Consider the following 13,937-nt stretch of genomic DNA (forward strand, 5'->3'; position numbering starts at 1 on the left):
GCCCAATAACTGACTTAAAAATCTTCTTTGCCAGTAGAATAAAACTTAAACTTCAAGAGCAATTGAATAATTTCAATTCCAGTAGGAAAACATTATTCATTCAGTTTTTATGGTAATAACTCTTAAGATGATTTGATTTGACTGCTGCTTAGGGCCAGACTCACATTGACTTAGTATCACATTTAAATTAATACAAGTATGGTGGCCGGAATGATTTTTAAATATTTTAGATATTTATATTGTCAAAGAAAAGTCAAAAGGAAATGCAATGAAAACCAGCAAGTTCTTAAATGCTTCTCTTCCAGTGATCTCTCTTTGTCTCCTACACATTCTCTACAAATCCCAAAATGCTTCTCTAAACCTGAAACATCTCTCATTTCTCAGTTCCAGTGCAAGCTCATTTTCTCCATGCAGTTTCCTGCATTTTTAAAAAAGTTTATTTATTTACTTATTTTGGGAGACAGAGAGAGCACAAGCAGGGGGAGGGGCAGAGAGAGGGAAAGAATCCCAGAGCAGGGTCCTTGCTATCAACACAGAGCCCTCTGCGGGGCTTGAGCTCACAAACTGTGAGATCATGACTTGAGCCCAAATCAGGAGTCAGCTGTTTAACCGACTGAGCCACCCAGGTGCTCCAGTTTCCTGCATTTTAAATTCCACTTTTTCCTTCCTCTACTATGTGCTTCCATTTTCAGTGTGGTCATTCAGTGATCCAGGTTTCCTCCATTGTGTGACCTCACAATCTCCTCAGGCAATGTCATCATCTGTATGAATGAGGTGTGGTTGATCTGGATTCCAGTAGAAAGGAGGAATAGAATATCGAGGAGGTAGTCCAAAGCCTCATACCAGAAGTAGCATATAAAACTTCCTTCCACTTGTCTGTACTTACTCACATGACCACACTCAAATATAAGGGAGTCTGGGAAAAGTGATTTCGTTCTGTATCCAGGAAGAAGGGATGAGTAATGAATAGGTTTGTCGGGTAATCGTCATAGTTTCTACACAATACCCATTATTCTATAAATTAAAAAAAAAAAAAACTTGAAGATTAGTAAGGGAGTGGGGTGCATGTGTCTAGGATTATAGTTGTGAAGAGGCCAATGGTTGTGAATGGCCCATGCTTTACTGCCTATCTGCAAAGGATTTTACTGTGTACTTACGTGCTCAGTTCAAAAACATCTCTTGATCATCTGCTATGCGGTAGGTACAAAGTTAGACACCGGCATTACAGATCCGAATATCACATACTTGCTTCTTTGGAGAGTTTGTTATTCAGTGGAAGAGACAAACATAATAAGATGATGTCAATATTCTGTGGTATATTAAAGGGACTTTTTGATGGAAGAAGATACATTTGATTTAAAGTAATGAATTTTATTCTCAAAGATGTTTCTATTCACATTTTTCCAGTCAGTAACTTCAGTTAACATTTATTTCTGCTTATATTATAACTCCTTTTTGCCCATCCAAAGCATTCCTTCTATCCATGTGGTTCTATTGGCAGTCCCCAGTCATGGAAGGGCAGCCACTTCCTGTGTGGTAACTGGGCTAGAGATGATCACGTGACAAAGGTCAGAATTCTCACCCAATCAGAATTCTCACCCAGGGAGCTTTTCACAACTGATCTGGGGAAAGAGTACTTTCCTTCCTGGCTGCAGAACTATTAGGATGTGTGCTATCCATAGCTGACTGCCACGTCCCCTGTCCTGTGAAGAAACCTGCAGCTTCAGAGAACTTGCAGAGGGAATCAGAAACAAGAGACAGAGGCAACTGTCTGATCTAGTCTTTAAGGGTGCCTGGGTGGCTCAGTGCGTTAAGCATCTGACTCTTGGTTTCTGCTCAGGTCATGATCTCACAGTTTTGTGAGTGGGATCCCCACATCAGGTTCTGCATTGACAGTGTAGAGCCTGCTTGGGATTCTCTCTCTTTCCCTTTCTCTCTCTGCCCCTCTCCTGCTCACATGCTATCTCTGTCTTTCTCAAAATAAATAAACTTAACGAAAATTTTAAAAAAGATTCTGGTGTTTTAGTTCTTGTCATACCTATGGTCATGTGGTTTGGGGTTGTAAGCCAATAAAATCCTTTTTGGTTTAAATTAATTTGAGCTGGGTTTCTCTCATTTTTCAATCAAAGGAGTCCCAGATAATTCAGTAATGGAGTGGTGTGTGTGTGTGTGTGTGTGTGTGTGTGTGTGTATTTTTTTAGGATAGAATTTTTCTGGGAATAAATTTTTTTCTAACTTTTGCAGTAAAGGCAAAATGAAAATAAGATGCTATTTCAAAAGTGGAAATAAATGACTATGAATGACCTAGGTATATCAAGGCAAAATGCACAGCATCAGAATTCATTTAAAATCTATTTAAAAATCTGAAAATTCTCCAGGGGCACCCGAGTGGCTCAGTTGGTTGAATATCTGAGTTTGGCTCAGGTCATGATCTTGTGGTTCATGGGTTTGAGCCCTGCATTGGGTTCTGTGCTGACAGCTCAGAGCCTGGAGCCTGCTTCAGATTCTGTATCTCCCTCTCTCTCTCTGCCCCTCCCCTGATCGTGCTCTGTCTCTATCTCTCTCAAAAATAAACATTAAAAAATTTTTTTTTAAATCTGAATATTCTCCAAAAATCTACATAATAAAACAAAAAAAATTATAAATTAATCTCTTAGATTTTAAAAGTGGGAATTTCATATTAAGTCAAGTTGGGGACCTATAGCTCTTGTCTCCAAGTACTAGATTCTATTTTTATAGTGTTAGGAAATGATTCAGTTGCAAACATTGGTGCTTTTAAAAAAATATGGTTATTATGATAGCTGAAGCAAAACAGGTGTGAAAAAAGGACATTTTAAACTTGCAGCTCCTTAGCCTAAATTAACTGTACCAGCCATGTGTTAAATATTACCTCATACTTTCTATACACCAATAATGAAGCAACAGAAAGAGAAATCAAGACATCGATCCCATTTATAATTGCACCGAGAACCATAAAATACTAGAAATAAACCTACCTAAAGGTGTAAAAGATCTGTATGCTGAAAACTATAGAAAACTTATGAAAGAAATTGAAGAAGACACAAAGAAATAGAAAAATATTCCATGCTCATGGGTTGGAAGAACAAATATTGTTAAAATGTCAATACTACCCAAAGCAATCTACACATTCAGTGCAATCCCAATCAAAATTGCACTGGCATTCTTCTTGGAGCTAGAACAAACAATCCTAAAATTTATATGAAACCACAAAAGACCCCGAATAGCCAAAGTTATGTTGAAAAAGAAAACCAAAGCAGGAGGCATCACAACCCTGGACTTTAACCTCTACTACAAAGCTGTAATCATCAAGACAGTATGGTATTGGCACAAAAACAGACACACAGACCAATGGAATAGAATAGAGAACCCAGAATTGGACCGACAGATGTATGGCCAACTAATCTTTGACACAGCAGGAAAGAGTATCCAATGGAAAAAAAAGACAGTCTCTTTAGCAAATGGTGCTGGGAGAACTGGACAGCAACATGGAGAAGAATGAAACTGGACCACTTTATTACACCATACACAAAAATAAACTTGAAATGAATGAAAGACCTAAATGTGAGACAGGAACCCATCAAAACCCTAGAGGAGAACACAGGCAACAACCTCTTTGACCTCAGTTGCAGCAACTTCTTACTCAACACGTCTCTGAAGGCAAGGGAAATAAAAGCAAAAATGAACTATTGGGACCTCATCAAGATAAAAAGCTTCTGCACTGCAAAGGAAACAATCCACAAAACTAAAAGGCAACCAACACAATGGGAGAAGATATTTGCAAATGACATATCAGATAAAGGGTTAGTATCCAAGATCTTTAAAGAACTTACCAAACTCAATACCCAAAAAACAAATAAGCCAGTAAAGAAATGGTCAGAAGAAATGAATAGACACTTTTCCAAAGAAGACATCCAGATGGTCAACAAACACATGAAAAGATGCTCGATGTCTCTCATCAGCAGGTAAGTACAAATCAAAACCACACTGAGATACTACCTCACACCAGTCAGAGTGGCTAAAATGAACAACTCAGGAAACAACAGATGTTGGCGAGGATGTGGAGAAATGGGAACTTTCTTGCACTGTTGTGGGAAAGCACACTGGTGTAGCCACTCGGGAAAACAGTTTGGAGGTTCCTCAAAAAATTAAAAAATAGATCTACCCTATGACCCAGCAATAGCACTACTAGGAATTTATCCAAAGGATAGGAAAGTGCTGATGCAGAGGGGCACTTGTACCCCAATGTTCATAGCAGCTCTGTCAACAATAGCCAAATCATGGAAAGAGTCCAAATGTCCATCAACTGATGAATGGGTAAAGGAGATGTGGTTTATATATACAATCCAACACTACTTGGCAATGAAAAAGAATGAAATAGCCCCATAGTGCTATTTAGAAAAGTTACTAAATGGAAAATCTAATCACCCCATAGGAACTGGCTTTTAAATAATACTTAGAAAATATAAGGTGGCTTTTAAATTCTTTTTTAAAAATTTTTTTCAAGTTTATTTATTTTTTGAGAGACAAAGACAGAGCGCTAGTGGGGGAGGGGCAGAGAGAGAGGGAGTCACTGAAGCTGAAGCAGGCTCCAGGCTCTCAGCTGTCAGCACAGAGCCTGATGTGGGGCTCAAACCCACGAACCATTAAGATCATGACCTGAGCTGAAGTTGGATGCTTAACCGACTGAGCCACCCAGGAGCCCTGCTTTTAAATTCTTTTAACTCTTGTTCCTGTCTGTCTCAGACTTCATCTCTTAGTCCCTCTCTTGTTACCTACCCCTCTCCAGTTATACTGTGGTTCCTTCCATTACTTTGCCTCTGTTTTGTCTTGGGTCCCAGTACTTCCCTTTCTGCATGGCCAACTTTCAGATGTTAACTCAACCATTGCTTCCTCAGGGAGGCCTCTCTCACTGCCCTGGTCATCTTTGTTGCCTCTGTTTACAAAACTTGCATCTGGTAGATATTGGATCTGTCTTTTTGCTGCTGTATCCCCAGTGCCCATGTTGGGGCCTGGAACAATACATACCTGTAACATATTGAATTAATGTTCCCGTAGACCAAGCAGTTGTGAAAGGGATTCGATTAATATAAGAAATCTGGAACTGTACTCCATCAGCACTATAACTCAATAGGAACTCTTTCTTGGGGAGAATTCTTGGCTGGAGTTTCTTATTTTGATGACTGAGTGGCCACATTTCCATGGAACAGAGTGGATTTACAACTTTCAGCTCATTGATTGGGTGGTAAAACAAAAAATTAACATAGATATTGCACAAAGTGTTTGTTTTAACGAGAGAAATAAGGACAATTCATCATATGAGCTGTATTATTTTCAAATAACTTGTATGCTAATTAAAATGTTTATTGAGGGGCGCCTGGGTGGCGCAGTCGGTTAAGCGTCCGACTTCAGCCAGGTCACGATCTCGCGGTCCGTGAGTTCGAGCCCCACGTCAGGCTCTGGGCTGATGGCTCGGAGCCTGGAGCCTGTTCCCGATTCTGTGTCTCCCTCTCTCTCTGCCCCTCCCCCGTTCATGCTCTGCCTCTCTCTGTCCCAAAAATAAATTAAAAAAAAAGTTGAAAAAAAAATTTTTTTTAAATGTTTATTGAAATGCTAATAGTAATTGATACTGAAAAGAAAACATGAATAAAATGATGTGATATATCATTTAAGGTGTCACAAGACACGTTAAAAAATACCTAATGTTATCTGCCCATTTGAGGCACTGGCCTTAAATATTTCTGACCTTAAATGACAGTAAAACTCCATGTTACATTTCTGTAAATGCATTTATAGGAGTGTCTGTGTATATATGTCTAATGGACTATATCTATGTCTAGCTGTATATATCACTCTAAATTTTTTTTCCAGAAATTGATTTATCCTTACTATACATGATATAATCTGATATTTTCTGCTCTGTCCTATTATCAGTAATACTGGTTTCCCGTGAACTAAATTGTTTTTTCATGAATGGGTCATAACCTCAAGTTTGAAAAACACTGATCTATAGAACTTCACTTTTCAAATGCTTGCTGCTTATTTCTCTCCTCCCTCACCCTTTCTTGGCCTATGTCCCTGGTTCCCGGCATAGAGAGCTTCTAAAACCTTTGGAATTTCTCAAGTGGAAGTGCTTTTACTATTCATGAGCCCCTTGGATCACTGAGTTATGCTAATGAGGTGACTCACGATTGACCCTTAGATCTTTAGACCAGGGGTTGGTCACCAAAAGACCAAACACAGCATTGGGATTTTCAGCTATCTGACCTTTTGGGAAGGAAAAGTGGTGGAAGATTGAGTTCAATTATGTGGTCGATGATTTGATTAATTATACCCCTTAATAAAACTCCATTACCCATCAGTTACTCAGTGAAGGTGAACCCATCAATGTTCTGGGAGGGGGATATACCCTTGATTCCTTGAGGAGAAGGCACAAGGCTTCAGGTTTGTGAACCAGTCCGAGCTCTTTGTGTCTCGTTATTTGACTACCTCTGAGTTGTGTCCTTTAAAACTGTAATCATATGTATACTCTTTCTTAAGTTGTTCTGTTGAATTATTGAAACTGAGAGGGTTTGTGGGAACCTCCAAATTTGCGGACAGTTGGTGTTGGTGGCTTAAGGACCCCTTGAAATTGTGGCTGGTGTCTGAAGTGGGGGCAGTCATGTATAAGACCAAGGCTTTAAGTAGTGAAGTCTGTACTAACTCTCTCTCTCTGTATATATATATCTATGTATATACATATGTATATATAGAGAGTATATACATAGATACATATGTATATACATATATATATATATCACAATTTTTTATGCATTCATCTATCGATAGACACATGGTTGTTTCCATAACCTGACTATTGTAAATAATGCTGCAGTAAACAGGGGGATGTATATATTTTTTCAAAATAGTGTTTTCATTTCTTTGGACAAGTACTCAGAACTGGAAATGCTAGACCATAGTGCAGATCTATTTTTAACTTCTTGAGTAACTTCTAATTCCTTTCCATAGTGGTTGCAGCAATTTGCACTCCTACCAACAGCACACAAGTGTTCCCTTTTCTCCCTATCCTGTCAACACTTGGTTGTTTCTTGTCTTTTTGATAATAGCCACTCTAGCAGGTGTGAGGTGATATTTCATTGTGGTTTTGATTTGCATTGGCCTAATGATTAGTGGTGTTGAGCATCTTTTCATTTACCTGTTGGCCATCTGTATGTCTTCTCTGGCAAAATGTCTACTCAGATCCTCTACCCATTTTTAATTGAACTGTTTGTTTTTTGTTATTGAGTTGTATTGAGCTCCATATATATATTTTGGATAGTAACTCCTTATTAAATATATAATTTGCAAATATTTTCTCCCTTTTCCTATGTTACCTTTCCATTGTGTTGATTTTCTTGTGTAGAGGCTTTTTAGTTTGACGTAATCCCATTTGTTTATTTTTGCTTTTGTTGTCTTTGCTTTTGGAGGCAAATTAAAAAAACAAACAAAAAACATTGCCAAGGGATACCTAGGTGGCTCAATTGGTTAAGCGTCCAACTCTTGATTTCAGCTCAGATCATGATCTCATGGTTTGTGAGGTTTGTGAGGTTTATGAGTTTGAACCCCACATCCAGCTCTGCACTGACAGTTTGGAGCTTGCTTGGGATTCTCTCTTTCTCCCTTTCTGCCCCTCCCCCACCCACGTGCACACACTCCTCCCTCTTTCTCAAAATAAGTAAATGGACCAAAAAAAAAAAAAAAAAAAAAGGAAGAAAACATTGCCAAGACTGGTGACATGGAGCTTACCATTGATGTTTTCTTCTAGCTTTATGTTTCGGTTCTCAGAGTCAAGTCTTTAATCCATTTTTTAGTTAATTTTTGGGTAGGGTGTAAGAGAGTGGTCCAGTAAAGGCATTTTAAGTGGAATAAAATGTTGTCACTTTTCAAGTTGGGCACTTGAGAGTGTATAAAAATAAAAATTTGAGAGTGTATAAAATTACCTCAATTACTTTTTTATATTTTCCCATTTATTTCATGTTTCTTAGCCATTTGGACTAATTCACATTCATTTGCTGTGAATTTTTATTTCATAGCCATTTGTAATTTTTCTAATAGGTCACTGGGTATTTCCTTCTAAAATTTTAACCACTTTATGTTACTTACAGACATTAAACTTTTATTTGTTGTCTACATTAAAACTAATTTCTCTGGTTTTATCTGAATATCTTTGATCTTGCAGAGTCAGGGTCCAGTATCTGTGCCTGACTCATATAAATAATTTTCTGATATCAGTGAATCTGATACCAGCCCCTGCCCAGCCTAGTTTTATGGCATTGTCAACATTTTAATTTTTAATTTCTTTCTTTATTTTTTTGGATTTTTCTCCAATTTAGTGTTACCAGATAAATATAGGACGCCTGGTTAAATTTGAGTTTCAGAATATAGGAGTTCTGTATTTTAATTTGCTAAGTTTGACAGCTCTACTATAGTTATTCTTATAGTAATGAAAAAAATAACTGGCTTTTAGAAATTTTCAGGCAGGGTGCACAGCTACTGCACTCAAAAACATCAATCATGCTTAATTCCACACTGAATTCAGTACTATTAAAGTGGAAATGCAAGAATTAACATTGAATTTAACACCAAAGATGTGAATTTTAAAGTAGAAGACATTCCAGATTCAATTTATCTATTGCCTTTTGCATTCTGAATTAAAAAAAATAAATAAATCTTTTTTGTTAAGTCCCCATAGGATTTTTACAAACATTATTAGATGAAAGCAGGTTCTATCCCCACTACTGGCTTTCATATAAATTTGTCCAACCTCACACAATTGCCAAAAGGTTTATCCAAGACTGAATCGAAAGTCTCTCCTCTACCCCATCAGTTCAGTAGCCACTTGAGATTGGAAAAATTACATACATTTTAGGGGTCAGTTTGTCCCAACCAAGTTCAAAGTCATTTTCAGCTAACCTCCCTTTCCAGGAGTTGCATACCCCATGTTGAAGTGGGGGTGTGCGTGACGGGGCGGTTCTTCAGAGGCAGGAACCGCCAGTAACTTTCATTCTTCCCCTTTTTTTCAAACAAACAAGTACTGTACAATGTTTTGAAGGGAACCTGGAGGTGTGACACTTGTTATTTAGCAGAACTTGGAGAGTAAAGTAAAGCAAGGAGGCGAGAAGAGGTGAGGGGGGTAAGTAGATTTCCTTAAGTACCCGGAGAATGGTAGAGGTCAGGGAGAGGTCAGGAGGTGTAGCGTGTTCCTTGGACCTGACACAGGACGCAGGAATTGCTGCTTATGGTCTGTCAGTTTGCATTAAGTTTCAGAAAGAAAAATAAAGGCTACTTTGATCTCTTCCTGGTCATGCATGATAATAGGGCTCAAAATCCTTGTCCTGGTTCAGGGACACACCAGCTCCCAGATCAAATGAGTCATACACACCAACAAGCGAGACCGTGGCCATGAGTCACATGAAATAGTTTAGAACAAAATTACGTATGTCTCATGAGTTAGAGATTTTTAGAAAAGCTTTGGTACTGCCCAAAGTTCAGACAGAAGAGGCAAGGAACAAGAAATGTTATTTGTGCAATAAATTATCTACGCAATAAGGCACAAATTAAAACACACACACACACACACACACACACAGAGTCATATTTGAGGTTCATATTACAAGTAGTTGAGGAAAAGACACACGGAGCCAGAGAGGATGACAGAGTGTCAGGAGCGGTATAAGCTCCTAAGACCTTGCTCCTCCGACAACATCTGCAATTGGCTGATAACAGGAACACTGTGGTAGGGTCCCCTCCCCAAGGAGAGGAAAAAAAAGAGAAGAGGGGAAAAAAAAAGAGAGAGAGAAAAGGAAAAAAGAGGAAAAAAAAAAAACCCTCAAGGTAACCTGGCTATGCCCTTAGGTGACAACATCCCTCATGACCTTGTAACATGAGACCACTTAATCAGACTGCATGTTTGTGTGTGTTACCATATATGGGAGACAAAGAAATAGAAAATGTCTAAAAAACGATTCCACATGGTGTTCGGTGCTCAGTTCTTTGGGTACGAACCTAACTGAGCAGTGCCGGTGCAAATAAAGTTGCTTCCTGGAAAGAAAAGCCTGGGTGTCAGGACTCTGTGTGAGAATCCTGCTACAGCACCACTACCAATAATAACTACCAGCCTTCAGTGACCCCTTCTTACGTGTCAGGACCTCTTCTCTGTGTTAACTCATTTAATGCGGATGAAGTTAATTCATCTATTGGGATCCACAAAATGGAGGCCTCCCCAGGGGCCCAGCCCACATCACAAATCTAAACTTAAGTCAGCCTGCACTTATAAGAAACGCCTGTCGTGGACACCTAAAATACACCAATCATAATTCTCCAACTCAACTTTAGCTAGCTCCTCTTACCCTGGAAAATAGGCTCTGCTAGCCTTAAAAGGAAGCCCCCAACCTCCCCGTCAATCGTGCGTGCTTCCCTATTGCCACTTTCAGCAATAGGGGTCTTGCCTATTGGCAAGAAAACTGGGTCTTGGCCCCCAATCCTCCAGATCAGTCCTGTACTGCTTGTCAGGCACTGGATTCCCCCAGGGCAAGGGTCGTTTTTCCTTGTGTAAAGAACACCAAACTTGTTACTAAATTGTTTCAGTTTTGTCATTTGGCAACACTTGCAACAATTCCAAGTACCAGAACTGTTACAGGAAACTGGTTTTGCCTTGTGGTGGATGTTGAGCCAAAAGATACAATGGTTTGGTTGTGGTCTTTGGTTTGAAAGAAGAGGAAAAGGAAGGCCTTTGCTTGCAACAAGCAAAGGACAATACTGAGTATCTTTCCCAAAGCAGTGTGCCCTGAACAACAAAACTGGGGAAGTTTGAAGCTAAGGGTGCATGCATATTCATGACGCGGCTTGCACAATGGGGAATACTGCATGGAACTGGGGCAAAAGTCATCCTAAGGTGACTGAGTCCAGGTCAAGGTCATGAGGGCAGCAAGGGTCAGCATCATCAGTTCTCTGGCTCCCATTGGTCCACATCTGAGTGCTCAAAGGGGTTTAGATCCTGCAGAGATAACTCAAAAAGGTGCCTCAGGTCAGTCTTCACTTTTGAATCAACACTGGGAGTTTTACCAGTGATTTATTGTCCCTCATATGATTAGGCTATCTCCTGGCCTGATACTGGCCATTTGTTCTTACATTTTTCACAAGATGCCGTCAGGGGGCTAAAATGATTTTTCTTATGTCAAGAAAGCTATGTCAGTCTTTCTTTTTCCAGGGACCCCTAACTCTTTCTGCTTATAAAACCAACGTTATTCCTATCACTGACAAGGAGGAAATGAATGCAGGAACGATTACTTTATTTGCCTAAGCATTCACAGCAATAAGGACATGTGCATCTGTTTGCAAGTCCCAAATTAGCTTCTGCTAGAATTTTCTCATGCCATCCAGAAAACAGGTGAAGTGTGTCAGGGAGGAAAAACAATTTTCCCTCTACTCTTCTAGGTTATTGGCTGAGATACTGTTATTGACCGATGTATCCCAATTGCTAACTCAGGAAATGAAACAAATTGGTAAGTCCTGGCATACCGCCACAGCCCCCTGCTCCATCCTGGGGATCCCAAGGGTGCTGGACAGATCAAAAACATAGTTCCTGGCTTGGTTTGCCAACACTGTTGCCAAAAAAACTCAGGTGAACTCCTTGAAAGATAAACCAATAACTCCAATAACTCAAGAGATCGGTCGGAGTTTGCAAAAGAGAAAGGGAGAAATTTATTTAGGATGCTAGCAGCCAGGAGAGGTGGCAACCTCAAGCCTCTATGCTGGCAAGATGGGCTTGTAGAGCTTTGTAAGGAGAGGTTTGGGAGGGTACGTGAAAGAGAGCAGGCAGAGAGCTCATGATCATGGGTGGGGGTGTGTTCAACCCATGATCATGGGCAGGGAAGGGGTACTTAAGGGGTGTGGTCTTCTAGGTATTCCACTGTTATCAGGACTTTTCTGCTCTGGTGGTTGGGATGTTCTAGGTCATTGCAAAAACACCTGCATCATTGACTCAAAAAATTGCAATTGGAAATAAGCACAGTGTGGGGGGCTGGGGCAGCGCCTGGGTGGCTCAGTCGGTTGAGCATCTGACTTCGGCTTGGGTCATGATTTCGTGGCTCGTGCGTTTGAGCCCCATGTCAGGCTCTGTGCTGGCAGCTAGGAGCCTGGAGCTTGCTTCGGATTCTGTGTCTCCCTCTCACTCTGCCCCTCCCCTGCTCGTGCTCTGCTTCTCTCTCTCTCAAGAATAAGCAAACATTTAAAAATAAATAAATAAACAAACATTAACATAAATATAAATATATTTATATTGTATGAATTTTATATTAATATACATATTTATTCTTTATATATATAAATATACATATATATACAAATATTCATATATCCATATATATACATATATATATTCTTTAGAGCATGAGTTAAGTGGTTTTGTCTATTTCTGGTTTGAACTGTAGGAGTCTACAGTTGAGCAAAAGGGCTTGCTAACAATAGCATTGTAATAAAAAGACAGATTAACAGGAAGATAACAAACAAAAGTTTACTGACATGTATACCTCCCATGTACATGGGAGATACTAAAAAAACTGAGTAACTATCAGAAATGGCCCATGTCAACACCATAACAAACCACTAGCTAAAAACTAAACAAAATGTGGAGGGAAGGCTAGTTATAGGAGGCTACCAGGAAAAGCATAAACAAGGGTAAGGTGGTTATGAGACTTAAGCCCTTGCCTTCTCCACTGACAAGAGTTTCTAGAGATTTAGTCATTCTTCCTGGTACAGAGAGGGAGACAGGCTTACAAATGGGGATTTCCCTTATAAATGAAAACCTGTCTTACAAAAGGGCAACTTTTACTAGGTTTTCAGAGCTCTTCCTGTGTCTTCAGTTTCATAAAAACAACCCGCTCAAAATAATCAATATTGCAAAGAGGCATATTTTGGCCAGGTATATTTTACTCCTCTATGAGTGGAAGGGGTTAGGGTGTTAGGTCTCCTTAGCATTGGTTACTGTGTCTTTACATAGCACCATAACAGTATTCTTGGTGCTTTAAAACCCTTAACTATTAATTTTCTTAACTTTTTAATGAACTCCTCACCTAGTCTCACTAAAAACTGTGTGTGTATAAACTATTATCTCACTCATTTTAAAATGGAGAGTTTCGGTGAAGTTAAGTAACTCATTTTTGATCACTGGGTACACTGGAAAACTGGTCCTCAAAACTAGGACCTGCAGGGGATGAAAAATTGTTTTTCTTCTACCCATCTTGGTTCTCTAGCAGGAGCCCTTGAAATGAGACTGGCCAGAGGCAGATGAACAAAAGAAAAACAAACAGAAGTTTATTAGCATGTGCATCATGCTTCCACACAGCAATACCCAGAGACCAATGACTCGAAGGGGTTAGAACTTGGGTTTACATGTCATTTTAGGCTAAAACCAAGGAGCAGGGATTTTGGTCTTCTGGCTGGGGGGGGCAACTCGTGGGAAGGTGACTGGGGAACGTATGTTGAACAGCATTACTCAGTAATAGTTGCTATGCAGACTGAAGTCACTGCCTCTCCAATGAAAAGTGTTGTTAATGGTCCTCCTCTTGCTGGTAAAGGAGAGAGAAACATCTCTACAAATGGAAACTTCCTTTTAAATGCAAATTTCCTTCAGAAAAGGAAACCGTGACCTGTTTTTAGAGCTTTTCCTGTATCTGCTGGTGGCTCAATGGCTTTTTTTTTTTTTTTTCTCAAAATAATCCATATGCCAAAGAAGCATATTTTGGGGTGGCATATTCTGGTACCCTCGGCCCCACGGAGAAAATCTTGGATGTGGTGACGACTTTTAAAATACAACATCAAAGGCATGATCTCTGAAAGAAATAATTGATAAGCTAAACTTCATTAAAATTAAAAACTTC

The sequence above is a fragment of the Neofelis nebulosa genome, chromosome 14 (assembly GCF_028018385.1).
Source record: "Neofelis nebulosa isolate mNeoNeb1 chromosome 14, mNeoNeb1.pri, whole genome shotgun sequence".
Classification (NCBI taxonomy): domain Eukaryota; kingdom Metazoa; phylum Chordata; class Mammalia; order Carnivora; family Felidae; genus Neofelis; species Neofelis nebulosa.